Source organism: Dipodomys merriami, unplaced genomic scaffold (genome assembly GCF_024711535.1).
Source record: "Dipodomys merriami isolate MVZ:Mamm:240054 unplaced genomic scaffold, mDipMer1.0.p SCAF_200, whole genome shotgun sequence".
Lineage (NCBI taxonomy): Eukaryota > Metazoa > Chordata > Mammalia > Rodentia > Heteromyidae > Dipodomys > Dipodomys merriami.
Genome location: NW_027203383.1, coordinates 1,422,485 through 1,440,883, shown reverse-complemented (window position 1 = coordinate 1,440,883; position 18,399 = coordinate 1,422,485).

Genomic DNA, 18,399 nt, shown 5'->3' with positions numbered 1-18,399 from the left:
TTCTTAATTAAAATATCGAAACTTCTGTCTTCTAGTATGTAAGGGGCTTGGAAGTTGCCACTCCATCCTAACAGAAAGGAGACCTAGCTCCTAGTGACACATACCTGTTGTCCCAGTTTACCAGGGAGGCATAGGAAGACTGATCCCTGTTGGCAGCCAGCCCAGCAAAGTTAGTAGGAGACCCTATCTGAAAAACAAAACCAAAAACAAAACTAAAAGTAAAAGGGCTAGAGCATCACTCAAGTGATAGAACACTTGCCAGCAAGCAGGAAGCCTGAATGAAATCCCAAGAACCTAAATAAAATAAAATAAAATAACCCCCCCCCAGAAACTCTCCCCGCCCCAGGAGCCAGACTGAAAAAAAAAAATCAATGGCTCTTCTTAGATAGGTAAGGATCTACCTAGGTTCTTAGACCATTGCCCACTGGATTGGGGAGATAGACAAATAAATATAGGGAGGAGTAAGGGCTTACCTGAATGGAAATTAATGAGCACAAATTGCCATAAAAAAAAATTGCCATGAAAACTGATGCCAGCACAGGAAGGTCTAAACTGAAATTGACAAATTACTGGAGGCTCAGAGTGGATGTCTGAAAATTCGAAACTTCAGGGAACTTAGTCATTTGATCTCCAGATGCTTGACCAGGTTTTCACAAAGAATGTCAGAGAAAAGTCCCTTGTGCTTCTTTCTGGGGAGGGGAAAAAGAATCATTTTGAAATATGCCAGAGAATTCTGACAGGGTCTCATTACGTTGTTTGAGCAGGTGTTGAACTCATGGGTTTAAGTGACCCTTCCACTGCAGCCTACTATGAAAAAAGCATGTGGTACCATGCCTGACCAAAGTATTCTCTTTTGTTTTTGATTAAGACTTGCGTTTATACAAATCTAGTTAACCATAGCCTGACAAATTGGGGTAGCTTAATGTGTGTTTTCTACTGTTGTAACAGAACACAAGATATTGGTTAATTTAATGTTAATAGGATTTTATTTATTTAATTTACCATCTGGAGACTAGGAAGTTCAAGAGCTTGGCCCAGCATGTGGCAAGAGCTTTTGCTCTGCATCATAATAAGGTATAAGGGGCAAGCAAACATGCTTAAAAGAAAATCGGGTTGAGCTCATCCTGGGAGACTTTGGTGCTGGGGATTGTACCCTGGTCCTTGTGCATACTAAGCATGTACTTTACCACTGAGCTACATCTTCAGACCCCAAACTCATCCTTTTTTTTTTTTTTGTCAGCTGTGGGCCTTGAACTCTGGGCTTGGGTGCTGTCCCTCAGCTCTTCAGCTCAAGGCTAGCACTCTACCACTTGAGCTACAGGGCCACTTCCTGTTTTCTGGTGGTTTATTGGAGATAAGAGTCTCATGGACTTTCCTGCCCGGGCTAGCTTTGAACTGCGGATCATTAGATCTCAGCCTCCTGAGTAGCTAGGATTATAGGCATGAGCCACTAGCACCAGCCATCATCCTTTTTTTTTTTTTAAACCAGAAATCCATTCCCAAGATAATCTGAGCCATTCCTGCAATCATGATATTAATAAATTCATTAGAGCAGAACCCTTATGACATAATCATCTTTGAAAAGTCCTCTTACCTCTTTTAAGAAAGCTTTTCTTTTCCTCTTTCTTTCTTTTTATGTTTTTGGAGAAAGGGGCTAACTATGTAGTTCAGGTTGTTTGGAATTCATTATGTATAGAAGGTTGGGCTCAAACGAGATCTTGTCATCTTAGCCTCATGAGGGCTGAGATTATAGGCACAGATCATCTCCCATCTTTTAATATCCTCATGGCAATTAAATGTCAACATGAGGTTGACATTTTATTAGAGCATAGCTGACCTGGAAGGAGAGATATATCCAACTCTAATCAGCCTTAGTCTTCTATGTTGGTGAAGGTGATTATCAAACCCTGGCCTACTGTAACATTCTGTCTCACTTAAGGAAGGAAAAATGATACAGGAAATACTTGTAGTCTTATATTCCAGAGGCATATACTTACTGAAAGAGACCTAACCATGGGGCCATAGGATGCTTCCCCACCCCTGCTCCCACTTCCCTGACTTATTCCCTTCCCGTATTACTAAAGACCTATTTATGACAGTTCTTCTTATCCGATAGATAATATTCAGCTATTTTGAGAAAATGACAAAAACACAAAAAAGCATAAAACACAATTAATGTACCCCAAACAGTAAAGAGAATAGAAATTGAAAAAAAAAAAAAAAAAGCTGGTTATTGTGGTGCAGGCCTGTAATCTCAGTACTTTGGAGACTGAGGCAGGAGTATATTGAATTCAAGACCATCCTGGGGAGTAAAGTAGATCTTGTAACAAACAAATGAACAAATCAAAGAATTGTGGAACAACTACATAATGTGTAACATATGTACCATTGGAATACCACTAGCCTCAGAAGAGAGAAAGGAATAGAAAATATATTTTAAGCAATAATGATTTAAAACATTTTCCAAATTAATAAGAAACACCAAATCACAGATCCAGGATGATCAGAGAACACTAAATGGGATTTGGGCCAAGATAACATACACCAAGGCATATAATTTTCTTTTTGGTGTACTTCTTATAATTCAATTTTTATTATTTTTAAACAGTGTAAAAAAGGGTTTTCAATTCAACACATTAGTTTGTGAATACAATGTATTTAAGTATATCTTCACCCCCCAGGCACATAATTTACAGTGATAATAAAAGAAAATCAAAGATAAAGAAAATTAAAGATAAACCAGATAACATCTATAATCCTAGCTGCTAAGGAGTTTGAGATCTGGGGGTTCAGATTTGTAGCCAGCCCACGCAGGAAATACTCTTATCTCCAACTAACCACCCAAAGCTGTGGAGCTATAGAGTTGTGGAGCTCTGGCTCATGTAGAGTGAAAAAGCAAAAAAGAACAAAAAAGCTCAGGGAGATCACCCAAGCCCTGAGGTGAAGACCTAGTACTGTGCACACATACAATCACACACACACACACACACACACACACACACACGAAAATCAAGTTGAGAAAAATTTGAAAGAAGTCAGATGGACAAAACAACTTCCTATAGACCAGTGAAGAATTCTACCCAACTTCTTAGAAATCATGCAAACAAGGAGAGATTAGCATAACATATTAAAATTTGAGAGGGAAACCCCATAACAATCTAAAATCCTATACCCTGCAAAATTATTCTTTAAGAATGGAGAAATAAAGACTTTCTTAGACAAGCAAAGAAAATATGATTGACAATAGGCCTACTTCATCAATTATTTGAAACAAAATAGAAAAAATCAGCAAAACCAAAAGCTGGTTCTTTGAAAGGATCAATATACTAAGTAAGTGTCTAACAAGGCTAAAAAGAAGAGAATGCAAATTGCTTACATAATAATGGATGAGGGGACATTAATACAAATATTATGGATATTAAAAAGAAAATAAAAAATATTATGGATAGCTTTTGCCAACTAATTTGATAATGTAGATGAAATGGATCCATTTCCTGAGTGATACAGTGTGCCAAACTCATGCACAAAAAATACATAGTCTGAATAGGAGTATATCTGCCAAACAAATTGAATCAATAATCTCTAAAACAGAGAACACCAAGCCCAGATGGGTTCATAGTTGAGTTCTACCAAACAATTAAAGAAAATATTGTAAAATTGTCTATATTCTCTTCCAGAAGACAGAAGCAGAGGGAATACTTTCAAACACATCCTATGAGGGCAGCATTAGATTAATAAATCCAAAGACATTAAAAAAGTAAGTATCTTTCAACATTGATGCAAAAAACCTGAAGATAATATTAACAAATCAAACCTGATATGTATAAAAGGAATTATATACTATGACAAAGAGGCATCTATCCCAGGTTGCAAGGTAGGTTCACTATTTAAAACACAATAGATATAATCTATTGCATCCACAGGCTAAAGGTGAAAAATTACAGTTATATCAGTGGATACAAAAAAGCATTTGAGAAAATCTTAACACTATTATGATTAAAGAAAATAACAAACTAGGAATAGAGATAGACATTTTCAATAAACTAGGAATAGAGATCTTTAATTTGATAAAGAAGGTCTTAAAAATCCCTGTAATTCATGTCATACTAGAAGCTAGAAGCTTTCCAAGTACAAAGCAAGGATCTTTCCTCTTACCACTCCCTTTAAACATCATCTGCAAGTCTTGGAAAAGGAAATAAAATATATAGAGATTATTAAGGAGTCAATTAAGTTTATGACATAATTGTCTATATTGAAGATTCAAAGGCATTGATAATTTGTGTATATGTGTGTGTGCCCAACCTAGAGCTTGATATCAGGATTGGAGACTGTCCCTGAGCTTTTGTGCTCTACCTCTTGAGCCACAGCTCCATTTCTGGCTTTTTGGGAGTTAATTGGAGAATCTCATGGATTTTCCTGTTTGGGCTGGGTTTGAGCCAGTATCCTCAGATCTCAGCCTCCTGAGTAAGTAGAATTACAGATGAGCCAAGGCACCTGGTGAATTCTTTGAACTAATAATTGGTTGTACTAACATTGTTAGGTCAAGGTTAACAAAGGCCATTTGCTTTCCTATAGTTTATCATTAAATAAGTGCTATTTAAAATTAAAAACACAATACTCTGTACACTATCAATCCCAAATTAAATGTTTAAACATAAATCTAATGAAATGTACTTAATGTGGATATGACAAAAACTACAAAACTGATTAAAGAAATAAAAGATCCAATACATAAATAGTCCATGTTCATAGACAAAAGACTCAGTATAAAATGTTAGTTCTTCTCAACTTGCTTTATGGATTCAAATGTAACCCCAGCCAAAATCCTAGCAAGTTATTTTGTGGATATCATCAAATTGTTTCAAATGTTTGTATGGAGAGACAGAAGAACCAGAATAACCAACATCATATTGAAGAGGAACAAAATTAAAAAATTTGCATGACTTCATTTTGACTTAATATAAATAACACTACATATTGTGATATTGGTGAAAGACTAGATAAGTAGATCAGTGGGACATAATAGACGTTTTCATAAACATTAGGCTAGTCTTTGACAGAATGCAAAGGCAGTATGATGGAAACAATAGACTTTTCAACCAATGATACTGAGAAAACTGAACATTTACAAACAAAAAAAGCCAGTTGTTGCTGGGAGCCAGTGGCTCACGCCACTAAACAGATTGGAAGGCTGAGATCTGAGGATCATGGTTAAAAGCCAGCCCTGGGCAGGAAAGTCCACGAGAAAACCGGAAGAAAACTGCCAGAAAACTGGAAGTGGTGCTGGGCCTAAAGTGGTAGAGTGCTAGCCTTGAGCTGAAGAGCTCAGGCCCAGAGTTCAAGCCCCATGACTGACAAAAAAAGAAAAAAAAGCCAGTTATTGTAGAGTGCACACTTATAATAATCCCAGGGCCTCAGCAGCTGAGACAAGAGGCTTGTGAGTTCAAGAACAGCCTAGGCTACATAGCAAGACTGTGTTTAAAAAGAAAAAAGTAGAGGGAGAGGAGGGAAGAGGAAGAAGAGTAGGAAGAAGAGAAAACCTAGACACAGACCTTAATCTTTCTGTTTAGCTAAAACTCTTGAGGCAAAGGGCTTTCTGAAATACTTCGGTTTATAGAGCCATTACAAATACTGGTTAGGAAAAAGATTGGGTCTGTGGACAAGTTTTCACAAATTATTACTAGCCACAAGGCTAGGTAGAAGTTGTAAAAATGTCTGGTTGGCCTATACTTTAATAATAATAATGAGTATTTTTATAAACTTTAGGAAAAGTAGTACATAATGAGAAATAATTGTATCTGGATTGGTTAGGATTAATAATCCAGATTTTATTTTGTGGTATTTGGAATGTGAACCAAGAGCCTCTTGGATGCTAGGCAAGCATGCTGCTAATGAGGTATCCCTTCCCTCCTAGCCTGGGAAGTTTTAAATGTAAATGATGTGGTGAGCCTGGTCGTTGGCAATGATTGGAATTAAGTTAGAAGTTAGAAGAGCATAAACAGTTTTTCCCCCAACTGCCAAATGATTACCTTCTATTATTCTTTCTCCCTCAGTCCTCTGGCCCTTGTAATTATTTTGAGTTTTTCTTTTACCACTTACCAAAGGTAACTCAAAATGAAATGCCAAACGTAAAACTCAATTTTTATGAAATTTTATGAAGCTAATTGTGGTGGTTAATTTTATGTGTCAACTTGACTGGGTAAGGGATGCTCAGATATTTGGTTAAACATTATTTCTGGGTATCTCAGTGAGGGTATTTCTGGAAAAGATTAGCATTTGAATTGGTGGACTGAGCAAAACAGATGGCCCTCTGCAATGTGGGTAGAGATTATCCAATCTGTTTAGGGCCTAAATAGAACAAAAAGGTGGAGAAAGGTTGAATTTATTCTCTGTCGGACTGCTTCAGTTGGAACATCAATCTTCCCCTGCCCTCAGCCTTTCTGGTCTTCAAGATTTTAAACTACGATTTGTATCTATAGTGTTTGCTTTCTTATTCTTGATCCTTTGAACTGCACCTCTCTTTTGCTGGGTGTCTAGGATTTCTCAGCTTCCATAATCACATGAGCCAAACACACACACACACACACACACACACACACACACACACACACACACACACACACACACACACACACACACACACACTCCTCTCCCTTAAAATTGTGCTATTTCTTGTGAAATATTATTTGGTACTAAGAAAGAAATGAGCCATTAAGCCACTATCATACATGAAAGAAAGATGAACTCATTACTAAGAGAAAGAAGGCAATATGGAAAGGTTACATTGTATATCATTCCCACTATGTGGCATTCTAGGAGAGAAGACAAGAATTGGAAAATAAGCTGAGAATTATGTAGGACATTCCCCCCTTTTAAAATCGTTATTATAAAGGTGATGTACAGAGGGTTACAGTTACATAAGTCAGGTAAAGAGTACATTTCTTTTTGGACAATGTCATTCCTTCCCTTGCTGTCTCCAAGGAACATTTTCTGAAGGTTGTACCAATGATGTCTTTCATATTTTTGTGTGATATAAAGGGAAGAATTAACTATCATGAAGCACAATCATCAAATCTATAATTTTGTTTACTTTTTGCAAAGCTTTAATTTCTATGACATTTAAGTCACACTGAAAGTATATCATGTAACATAGAAGACTCATAATTTCTAAGCAAAACAATTTGTAAACAAAAATGTATCAGTGTCCAAACATTTAAAAAAGTAACTGTCAGTCTCTTAGCTCTACTACCATTTTATAGGACTCATTTTGGAATCCTGTAACAAGGTGGAAAGAATAACTACATGGGTCTGAAAAGGAATAACCCTATGTATCCTATCCTAATGGGTTTAGACTAAAAATGTCACCATGAATGGTCTGTCTATGCGCCTTGCTAATGTGAACAGCCCCAGTTATAGATGTGGGTGAGAGGGCAGTGGTATGCCTTGAAATTTGTATTCCAGATCTTTCCTTAGGTTAGATATATTAATGGACCATCAAATATGGCCAAAGATAAGCTGGACCAATTTTTCTTTTTCTAACAAATTTGAATTTAGATACATGATAACAAAAAGTGAATGGTGAGACTCAAATGCCAGAATGAGCTTACAGGCTAGGAGGGGTTCAAGTAGTCACATGAAAGCTAACCTTAGAACAGATCCTATGAGAAAGAAGTCCAGGGTTGGAAGTGAATGTAGAGCTACAGAGTAAATCATGAAACTACCACTGCTGTGGCAGATCTCTTCTGTACTACTTTCAGCCCGTATCTTTACTTGAGTTTCTGCATATGCGTATCTAGATTTTTCTTTCTTTCTTTCCTTCTCTCTCTCTCTCTTTTTTCTTCTTTCTTTCATTCTCTCTCTCTCTCTCTCTCTCTCTCTCTCTCTCTCTCTCTCTCTCTCTCTCTCTCTCTCTTTTGTTGGTTGTGGGGCTTGAATTCTAGGCCTGGGTAGAATTTTCTTACTATTCTAGGAATAATCTTTATAAGTGTCTTCTGCTTAAACTGGGTGCAATATATTTTTATTATTTCCTCAAAGAAACAAACATTAACATGTAAACATTAAATCAGTGAAAGTTTCAAGTTTACACAGGTTATGATACCTCAAAAGTCATTATCTCTAATTTTAAACATAATTTGAGAAACAGGCAGATTAGTAAACTTCTGAGTTGGTGAAGCATGAGGATCTTTGTAATTGACTATAAATGTTAAATATTTCATGACTTCAAGTCCAAATATTATCTTTTATCCTGCAGACATGTGTAATAAACCTCATTTGGTATATATTAGACTTTTAGAAAATGGAACCATTTCTTCATTGCAATTTTCACCCACTTTAAATACAACTTGTATTTAAAACTACCCATTAAGCCAATTTTAGTGGCTGCCTGGGATTCTAATTTGTAAAAGCTGACTAGAAATTTGAATGCAAGATGACAGACTTCTCATGGGTAATTCAGGGTTTCTCAGATATTGATATTACTTTATGATGCAAGAGTTTATAGAAAGCAGATTTTTTTGTCAGTCCTGGGGCTTGAATTCTGGGCTTGGGTGCAGTCCTTAAGCTTTTGTGCTCAAGTCTAGTACTCTATTACTTAAGTCACAGCTCCCTTTCCAGCTTTTTGTGTTTAGAGATAAGAGTTCTCATAGACTCTTCTGCCCTGGCTTTGAACCGCAATCCTTAGATCTCAGCCTGCAGAGTAGCTAAGATTACAGGTTTGAGCCACCAGCAACCTGGTTAGAAACCAGAATTTTAATTCCAGGTTTGTCACTTCTTAGAATTACCCATTTAGCCCAGTAATTCCATTCTTCCTAGATTTAACTTCATATGTAGCTCAGTGGTAAGAGTTCTTGCTTAGCATGCATATGGTTCTAGGTTTAATCTTCAGGATTGGAACTTTAAAACAAAACAATGGTAACCTCTCTGCACAGCACCTTAATAATAACATGAAATTATATTAAAACAAAACAACCCACAACCACTTTACAATCTTGTGTCAGGATGAAGGATAAAATATAAATAAGGAACCTGTTACATATTAGATACACATGTTAGATTTGTTTTTCTTATTGGATCAGTGCTAGGAAGACATTTTTCTATCTCTATGTTCTGAAAAAATTAGAACCAAATTGTCCATTTCCAAAGTCTGTAGTCCAAACCAAGTGAGGTGATGTATACCTATAATGCCAGCTATTTTGGAGGCAGAGATGGAAGGATTGTGGATTGAGGCCAACCCTGGGCACGAAGTAAATGAGACTCTAAAACACCAAGCTGAGTAAGGTGATACATCCTGTGATTACAAAAGTAGAGGTAGGAAGAACATGATTTGATTTGGCCTTGAGCAAAATTAGAACCTATTTAAAAAAAGAATACAAAAGCAAAAGGACTGGTGTGTGTATATAGCTCAAGTAGTAGAGGGCTGCTTCTAGTTTTCTGGTAGTTAATGGAAGATAAATGTCTTACAGACTTTCCTGGACTAGCTTTGAATGGTGATCCTCAGATCTCAGCCTCCCAAGTAGCTAGGATCACAGGTATGAGCCACTGGCATTCAGTGGGAAAGTTCTGTTTTATTTTTTAGTTTTTGGTTGGCTTGACCTCAGGGCCTGGTTGCTGTTCCTGAGCTTTTTTGCTCGAGGCTAGTGCTCTACCACTTGGAGCCACAGCACTACTTCCTGTTTTCTTGTGGTTATTTAGAGATAAGAGTCTCATGGACTTTCCTGTCCTGCCTGGCTTTGAACCATGATCCCCAGATCTCAGCCTCCTGAGTAGTTAGGATTACAGATGTGAGGTACCAGTGCCTGGCTAGGAAAGTTTTTTTTTAATTAAACAAAAATAATAAAGCACTAATAGTACAAGAAAGGTTTGATAATGAAATTTAAAGTCATCTTTTCATCGAGACATACTTTAACAATTGTAAAGGTAGCCAACAAAGAAATATGTTATCTTCACATTAAACTGTAACTATATGATATGAAGGACTACTACACATGGATAAGGAAAATAAAGACAATGTACAAAAAGTGGTCAAAATCTTGAACAGCAGTTTCAACAGAAAGCAAATGTCCAAAATTGCATGAAATATGCCCAATTCAAACTGCAAATTAAAATCTGTTGCATGATTACCTGAATGACTTAAACTGAAACGACTACAATGTCAAATAGGTAAAGATGTGGCACAAGAAGAATAGGTGGAGGTGTAAGTTGTAAGTTATTTGAAAATAATTCATTTTGATACAATGAAGTTGAAGATGAAGCAATCTTGTGGCCAGAAATTTCATAGTTAAGATATGTACCCAACTAAGATATGTACTCAAGCACTGAAATACATGTCCTAATATATGTAGTAGCACTGTGTTTGATATAATTCAGATACCTATCACAAAATATTGAGAAGTTATGTTTAGAGTATCCAATAGAATACTATATACTGTAAAGAAAAGTAACACATGCTAACTCTATCCAGTGACATGGATAAACTTCAGAAACAATGTTGAAGGACCAATAGGATATGTTATATGCTGTTATTTATATAAAATTGAAAAGTAAGTAACCATAAAGTTTAGTGTTTATGAATACGTGGTAGAAAGAGTACATTGTGGTTAAATTTGATCATAAACCAGTTAACTTATATACATATATATATATATATGAATATGTGATATATACACATACCATATGTCCATCGTACATGTATCAAATGAAAAGTTTCCCTTCATATTTTTCAGTTATTTTGAGTCTATACTCCACTCTTTTCCTGGGGAGTATAGTGATGTACTTAAGCTAAAGCAAGTTGTTTTTTTTCCTTTCCCCATAGACTGGGAGGCTTCTGATAACTCCATTTCCTAACTCATTTTGGTCACAGAGTCCAGCGGTTCTCTAAGAAGAATCTATCATAGAACATGATTGGGTATTCTGTTTGAAATATTGATGCTGAATGAGCAATCACTCAAATTTTTGGGATATATTGAGAACTCTGTGTTCATACCACCTAATATATCCTTGAAGTAAAGGGCTGCATCATGGCCACCAATTTCATCACCAGTGATGGAACTGTCAATAAATTAGACCTTAGCATTGGTATGTACAAGAGTGGTAATTTGAAATAATATTAAGATTGTAAAAATAATTATGACATTTCTTTAAAACATTGGTGTTGACTCTATTTTTTGAGTAGTCTGGTGACTAATATATGGTTAATAGTTTGCTGTTTATTTCTTTTTAAATTGCTCTTGTATATGGGGAATCATGATAAAAATTTCTCCTTTTACCTGTTAGGTAATTGTAATGTTAGAAGGTGAGAGAGGCAAAGGGAAAAATTGGGCTTTTTATAGTGGTAGCATATTTTGTTTCTTGACCTGGGTGATAGTTACATGGTATTTCCTTACATAATCATTCACTAAACTCTACATTTATATTTCACATACAAGAGTCCCACTCTTTCATGGGGGGATATATTTAAATACCCCCAGTGGATGTTTGAAATCACAGACAGTAAGTATGTAACCCTATTTATATTGTGTTTCTATACATACAACTTATGATAAAGTTTAATTTACAAATTAGGCACAGTAAGAGATTCACAATACTAAAATAATAATAAATAGATCAATTTCAAATAATAAAATAGAAGAATTATAGCAATATAATGTAATGAAATAGAACAATTATAACAATACAATGTAATGAGAATTGGGTCTTCCTCTCTTGAGAGAGAGCCAAGATAAATAGTGTGGATCACAGTTGATGCAAGTAACTGAAACCACAAAAAGTAACCACAGATGAAGGACCACTGTGCTGCCCTATATGTTCAATATTTTCAAGCATTAATAGGTTTCAAAGACCTGTGGGAAAAGAACTATTACTTCTTTGTACGTGCTATATTTCACAATATAAAGGACTTAAAAAACTGGGTAAATAATTATAACAAGTTTTATCATTATCTTTGTTGAGGAGACTCAATGTTGGAATAGTCCTCTAGGCCACTGGCAAATTTGATTTATTACAATAAATTTTACTGCAGATTGAAAGGTGAAATGTTGATTTTCTTGAAATAAGAGCATTCTCTCAAGAAGGATTGATACTGAATAGTATGTTACCTTGTGGCTAAATATCTGTACATAGAAACTATAATATTCTTCATAGATTGTTGGGCAGAATATATTGCCTGTCTTAGGATACACTAAATGTTCCTTGAACTAATCTATGATTTTGGTCATTAAATAGGACTCTTCAGAAATTAGTCTTTTGGATCATGACTTCTATTAATATTTTATTAGAATATAGGTTACAATTTTCCATAATTAAACATGGGAAATAAGGTTGCCTTCCCTATCAGACTGAGCCAAATGACTAGAGGCTTATTTCTAAAATTCTTAGCTGTCAGAAGTAATTTAGGGATAAAGACATTAAAATATTCCTTAAGTATTCTTGCTGTTATTTTTTTAGGTGACATTGCATCTCAACGGCACAGTCAAGTGAAGAATATATATGTAAATTCCTCTGAGTAAATTGGGTAGTTCTTTCATTTCAATTAAATTGAAACACATTTCTTTTCAATTTAATTGAAAGATTTTTTTATGTATTAAAGGTTGACTCAGGGCCTTATTCTGAGCAGGTACTCTACCATTTGAATCATGCCTATAGCCCTTTTTACTTTTTTGTTATTTTTGAGATACAGCTCATATTTATGTCCAGGATGACCTTGATCATGGTCCTCTTGTTTATGTTTCCAACATATGTAGAATAATAGGCATGAATGACTACTGTACCTAGCTTTGTTGTTGAGATAAGATCTTGCTAACTTTTCCCTGAGCCTGGCCTGTAACTGCATTCCTCTTTTTTTTTTTTTTTTTTTTTGGTCAGTCATGGGGTTTGAACTCTGGGCCTGGGCTCTGTCCCTCAGCTCTTCAGCTCAAGGCAAGCGCTGTACCACTTGAGCTATAGCACCACTTCCACTGCATTCCTCTTGATTGCTACCTCTTGAGTAGCAGGTTTGACTAATATGAGCCTTAATGCCTTGGTACCAAATTGAAACATTAAAAAATAAACACATCATTAGAAATTCAAAGATTCTTATTTTTCTGATTGTATGATTGAATATTCCCTTTCTAGAAAATACTTAAACATTTGTTGGCATTTCTCCAGTTTTCTTTACCCTCTGCTATTGTCTATGAATGCTATTTTGCATAGAGATTTACTGTTTTTTCTTTACTCTTACCACAATCTCACACTGTTATTTTTCAGTTCTACCTCATCTTCAAAAGGACTTTAATGTCCAATTTCTTTAGGACATTTAGATATTCCATCCTGTATTCAATTTAAATGTCTTCTAACTGGAATGCATTGGAGCCATGACACCTTTTTTTTTTTTTTTTTTTTTTTTTTGTCGGTCGTGGGGCTTGAACTCTGGGCCTGGGCGCTGTCCCTCAGCTCTTCAGCTCAAGGCGAGCGCTCTACCACTTGAGCTACAGCGCCACTTCCGGTTTTCTGGTGGTTTATTGGAGATAGGAGTCTCATGGTCTTTCTTGCCCTGGCTGGCTTTGAACCGCGATCCTCAGATCTCAGCCTCCTGAGTAGCTAGGATTACAGGCGTGAGCCACCAGCGCCCGGCTCATGACACCTTTTGTCAAACTCAGTTTCTGCCAATTGTTTCTGCATGTTTTGCGGTGTAAATAAAGGTTGTGAAAATTGTAATTTCTGTTGATTATCTTTTTTTTTTTACCTTATTTTACTAGGTGACATTTCATGTACATTGCGATTAAAAAATAACACTTAACATTATTAAGTACTTACTAAGAGCCAAGTGCTTATCTAAGAGCTTAATATGTGTTAACTCATCTTGTCTCACATAAAAACAGATTTTCAATTTTTACCTTATGCAGTTATCTTTTAAATCATACAGAAAAGGAATTATTATAAACAGAAACCACATTTTGCTGTCTTTATGTAATTATCTTTTCTGTATTTTTATTTTTTCTTGTGATTTTGATTTTCAGTTACTCTCTAGGTTCTTTCATTTAATTTTAAAGGAGTCTCTTTAATATTTCCTTAGTTTACTGTGCTAGTGGGCATCTTTCTAGGATTTTCTTTATCTGGGAGTTTTTTTCTTTTTCTTTTTTGTGGTAGTGGGGTTTACACTCAGATCTTCATGCTTATAAGGCCAATGATGTATACTACTTTGACCCACATCTCCATCCCTGTTTTGTTTTCGCTTTCAGCACTTTGGGAATAATATCATCCCACTATTTTTTTGTATCCATAGTTTCTGATGAGAAATAAGCTGTTGATCTTGAGAATCTCATGTGCCTGATTAGTTGCTTCTTTGTTGTTGCTTTCAAAGTTGTCTTTTGACAGTTTGATCATGATGCTCTTAGGCATCATATGTTATTCTGCTTGGAGTTTATTGTACTTCTTGAGTGTAAATACTTTGTAGCCAATTTGAGAAATTTTCTGCTAGTATTTTTTCAATTTTTTTTCCTATACCATACTCTACTTTCCTTTGGAGACTCCCATTATGCCTCTGTTGGTATACTTCATAGTATCCTGCATGCTTTTGAATTTTTGTTCATAATATTCTTCCTCCTCTTTTGTTTCCTGTTTTTCATACATTGGTGTCTTTTTTTTTTTTTTTTTTTTTGCCAATCCTGGGGCTTGAACTTAGGGCCTGGGCTCTATCCTTGAGTTTCTTTTGCTCAAGGCTAGCACTCAATTATTTGAGCCACTGCTCCACTTCAGCCTTTTTGGAGATAAGAGTCTCACAGCCTCACAGCCTCCCCCCTTCCCCATTCTTCCCTGTAGGCTTGAACTGTGATCTTCAGATCTCAGCCTCCTGAGGAACTAGAACTACAGGCATGATCCACCGGTGCCTGGCTACTGGTATCTTTTTAATGTTACCAGGACAATGTGGAACAGGCATTATGGTTTATAAGCATTGTACTAGGCTAACCACTTGTAGTTTGATTTTCAAACATCATAATGAAGCATTGAGTAATGGTAACATTCAAGATTTTCTTAAATTTTGTAATCTGCCAACACTGAAGGGTTTTAGAAGAGAGAAATCATGATAGTTGCAGTAACCAGGAAGCTCTGAACAGGCAAGTTAAAGTAGTATTGCATTTACTCACTGACATAGGGTAGGCATGAATAGGGAATGGACAGGTAGGTATGTGCTAGAGTCAACAAGGAGACTCATTTGGGTTTACATTACATTTCTTGGTGAAATGGTTCACATTATATTTCTTGGTGAAATATTTGTGAATTTTAAAATAGACAATTTCTAGAACAGAATGACTTGATCATAAGGGAATAAAGAAGAAATAAGTGAAACGATTTCTTGGCACTATTCAAGATAGACAGCATGAATTAATGGTAAGCCAGTTCTGCACAGTCATTCCTCTGTTCTACTCAATTTTCTTCTATTCCTTTGTTACTATTTTTGGAGGGAGAAAGGCCTATTTATATCTTAATGTGTTCCAGGTGCCATGCTTAACACTTGATATGTGGATTTAATTTATTTCTCATATGTAACGTTTCAAAGCAGCCATCATTAACCCAATTTAAAGATATAACAGATTTGATATTTTAGTTTGGTCCTTTTATTGTCATAGGAACAAAAATTCACCACAGGTAGTAGAGGGTTTATAATGAGATGTTACTTGGGGTCTATCTTTCTTTGCATTACAGATCTCCTTTGTGCAGATTGTGTGTGTGTGTGTGTGTGTGTGTGTGTGTGTGTGTGTGCGCGCGCGCGCGCGCATGTATGTGAATTTTAACTAAAATTCAAATAGCAGCTAGTTATGTTTGTTTGTTGTTGTTGTTTTTTCTTTCTGGCAGTATTGGGGTTTGAATATAGGGCATCTTGCTTGCTAGGCAAGTATTCTATCACTTGAGCTCTCTTCCAGGTCTTTTTGCTTTAAGTTATTTCAGATAGGGACTTTCTTTTTATTGAGGGTTCACCCCAGTCTGTGACTTTTTACCCATTCCTCCTGCCTAGCTTTGCAATGCCTGAATCACCATACTTGGCTTGTTTAAGATGAAGTCTTGCTATCTTTTTACTTGGACTAGCTCTTGAACCACATCTTGAGTAGCTGGGATTACATGTCTTCACTACCACATGTGGTGCAGTGAGATATTCTTAATGCCCTTGGAGAATCTGAATCACTAGGCTTGTGGTGGATGAGAACCATGATAGGCTGAGATGGAGCCTGTAATAGGAAGATCATTCACAGTCCTAGGAAGTTGTAGGCTTCTCAGCATCATTCTTTGAGGTGTTCTATTACTGGACCCAAGATAGGCATTCCTATTTGCCCCACCTTTTAAAAAGTTTTTGATGCTGGGGATTGAACCCAGGGCCCGCATCTTAGGCAAGTACTTTATCCCCTGAGTTACTTCCCAGCTTCCTATTTGCCTTTTATTTAGTTTTGTGCCAAAATAAGGGCTTGAACTCATGGCTTCACACTTCTGCTTGGCTTTCTTGCTCTTAGCTGGCACTTACCCACTTAAACTATGCTTCCAGTATGTCTCTTTTGCTAGATAATTGGAGATAGAATCCCTCATGGACTTTGCTGCCTACGTTGGTTTTGAAATCTGTTGATTTTAGTCTCTAGAGTAGCTGAGATTATTGTGATCCATTGACAATTGGCTTTTATTTGCCTTTAAGTTTCTATGTTCCTCTTTTCTCATGACTAACTCATGATTATTTTACTCTATTATATTAATGTAAAGAATATTTTTAGGGGGGCTGGGAAGGTGGCTCAGTAGTAGAGTGCTTTCCTTGCATGCATGAGGCCCTGGGGATTCCTCAGCACCACATAAGCAAAAAGAAAAAAGCCGGAAGTGGCGCTGTGGCTCAGGTGGTAGAGCGCTAGCCTTGAGCTGAAGAGCTGAGGGACAGTGCCCAGGCCCAGAGTTCAGACCCCACAACCGACAAAAGAAAAAAAAGTTTAAAAAAAAAAAGAGTATTTTTAGGGGAAATAGTTTATTGTTCTCCATCAGAAGTTATTTTGAGATAGTTAACCTGTGAGGATGCTGAGGGAGTATCAGGTACAGTAATTGAAAAATAATGCTTTGAGATATTTAGTAGGTCCAAAATCAGTCAGTCATATAGCCAGAGTCAGGATTTGAATAACAAAATTTACCTGAAAGCTTACATTCTTTACACTGTTCTTTATACTGGTCCATATGCCTTTGTTTTGATGTGAGTATGTAAATGACCTCTGTTCCCAAGGAGCTGGTATAATTAGACAAATATGGTATATAACATTATAAAATAAGTGCTGTATGAATGGTTCAGGCAGAGAATTCTGGCAGTTGAGGTGAAGAACAAATTTCTCCTGAGTGAATTGGTTTGAGAAAGATTCATGGCTAAAGTAGCAATTGAGCAGAAGAAAGGTAAGACCTTTTTTTTTTTTTTTTTTTTTTTTTTTTTTTTTTGCCAGTCATGGGGCCTGAACTCTGGGCTTGGGCGCTGTCCCTCAGCTCTTCAGCTCAAGGCTAGCGCTCTACCACTGGAGCCACAGCACTACTTCCGGCTTTTTCTGTTTATGTGGTGCTGAGGAATCGAACCCAGGGCCTCATGCTTGCAAGGTATGCACTCTACCGCTGAGCTACCTTCCCAGCCCCAGGTAAGACCTTTTTTTGGTGCTTTTCCTGGGGCTTGAACTCAGGGCCTGTGTGCTCTCCCTAAGACTTTTTGTGCTCAAGGCTAGTGCTTTACCACTTTTTTACTGCTGGGCTTTTGGTGGTTAAAGAGATAAGAGTCTCACAGTCTTTCCTGCCTATTCTGGCTTTGAACTGTGATCCTTAGATCATGGTCTACTGAGTACTTGGATTATAGACGTGAGCCACTGATGCCAAGCTAGAAAGTTAGACTTTTAAGGTAGAAATGATTAAAGACAGTGATGAGAAAAGTACAAGGATAAATTTGACTATAGGATCAGGTATTGAATATGGTACATACTGCTTTAGGATGAATAATGTAAATCATGCTGGGAGCAGCATGAAGAATAGATTAAAGGGGAATGAAGACCATCAGGTGAACTACTAAGAATGTTTTTCATTGATTCAGACATGAGATCAAGAAGAAAAGAATAACGTATGGCAAAAAAATACAGAAAAAAAGCAATGAATTCTGGGATAATTCTGAAAGAGAAATGACAAGACTTGAAACTTGATTAGATTATAAGGATGAAGCATAGGGGAGAAAAAGACAAACATTGGGGCTTGAAGCCTGAGTAGCAATATCAATGAGAAAATCTCATTTTGAGAAATAAAATCAGTTGGAAATAGGAAAATCAGGCATGGCTTATAGACACTGAGTTTAAGGTATTAATAGGACATTCACTTAGGAATATCTATTAAGTCCTTAAAAATATGAATTTGAATCTTGGCAATGTGACTGAGAAA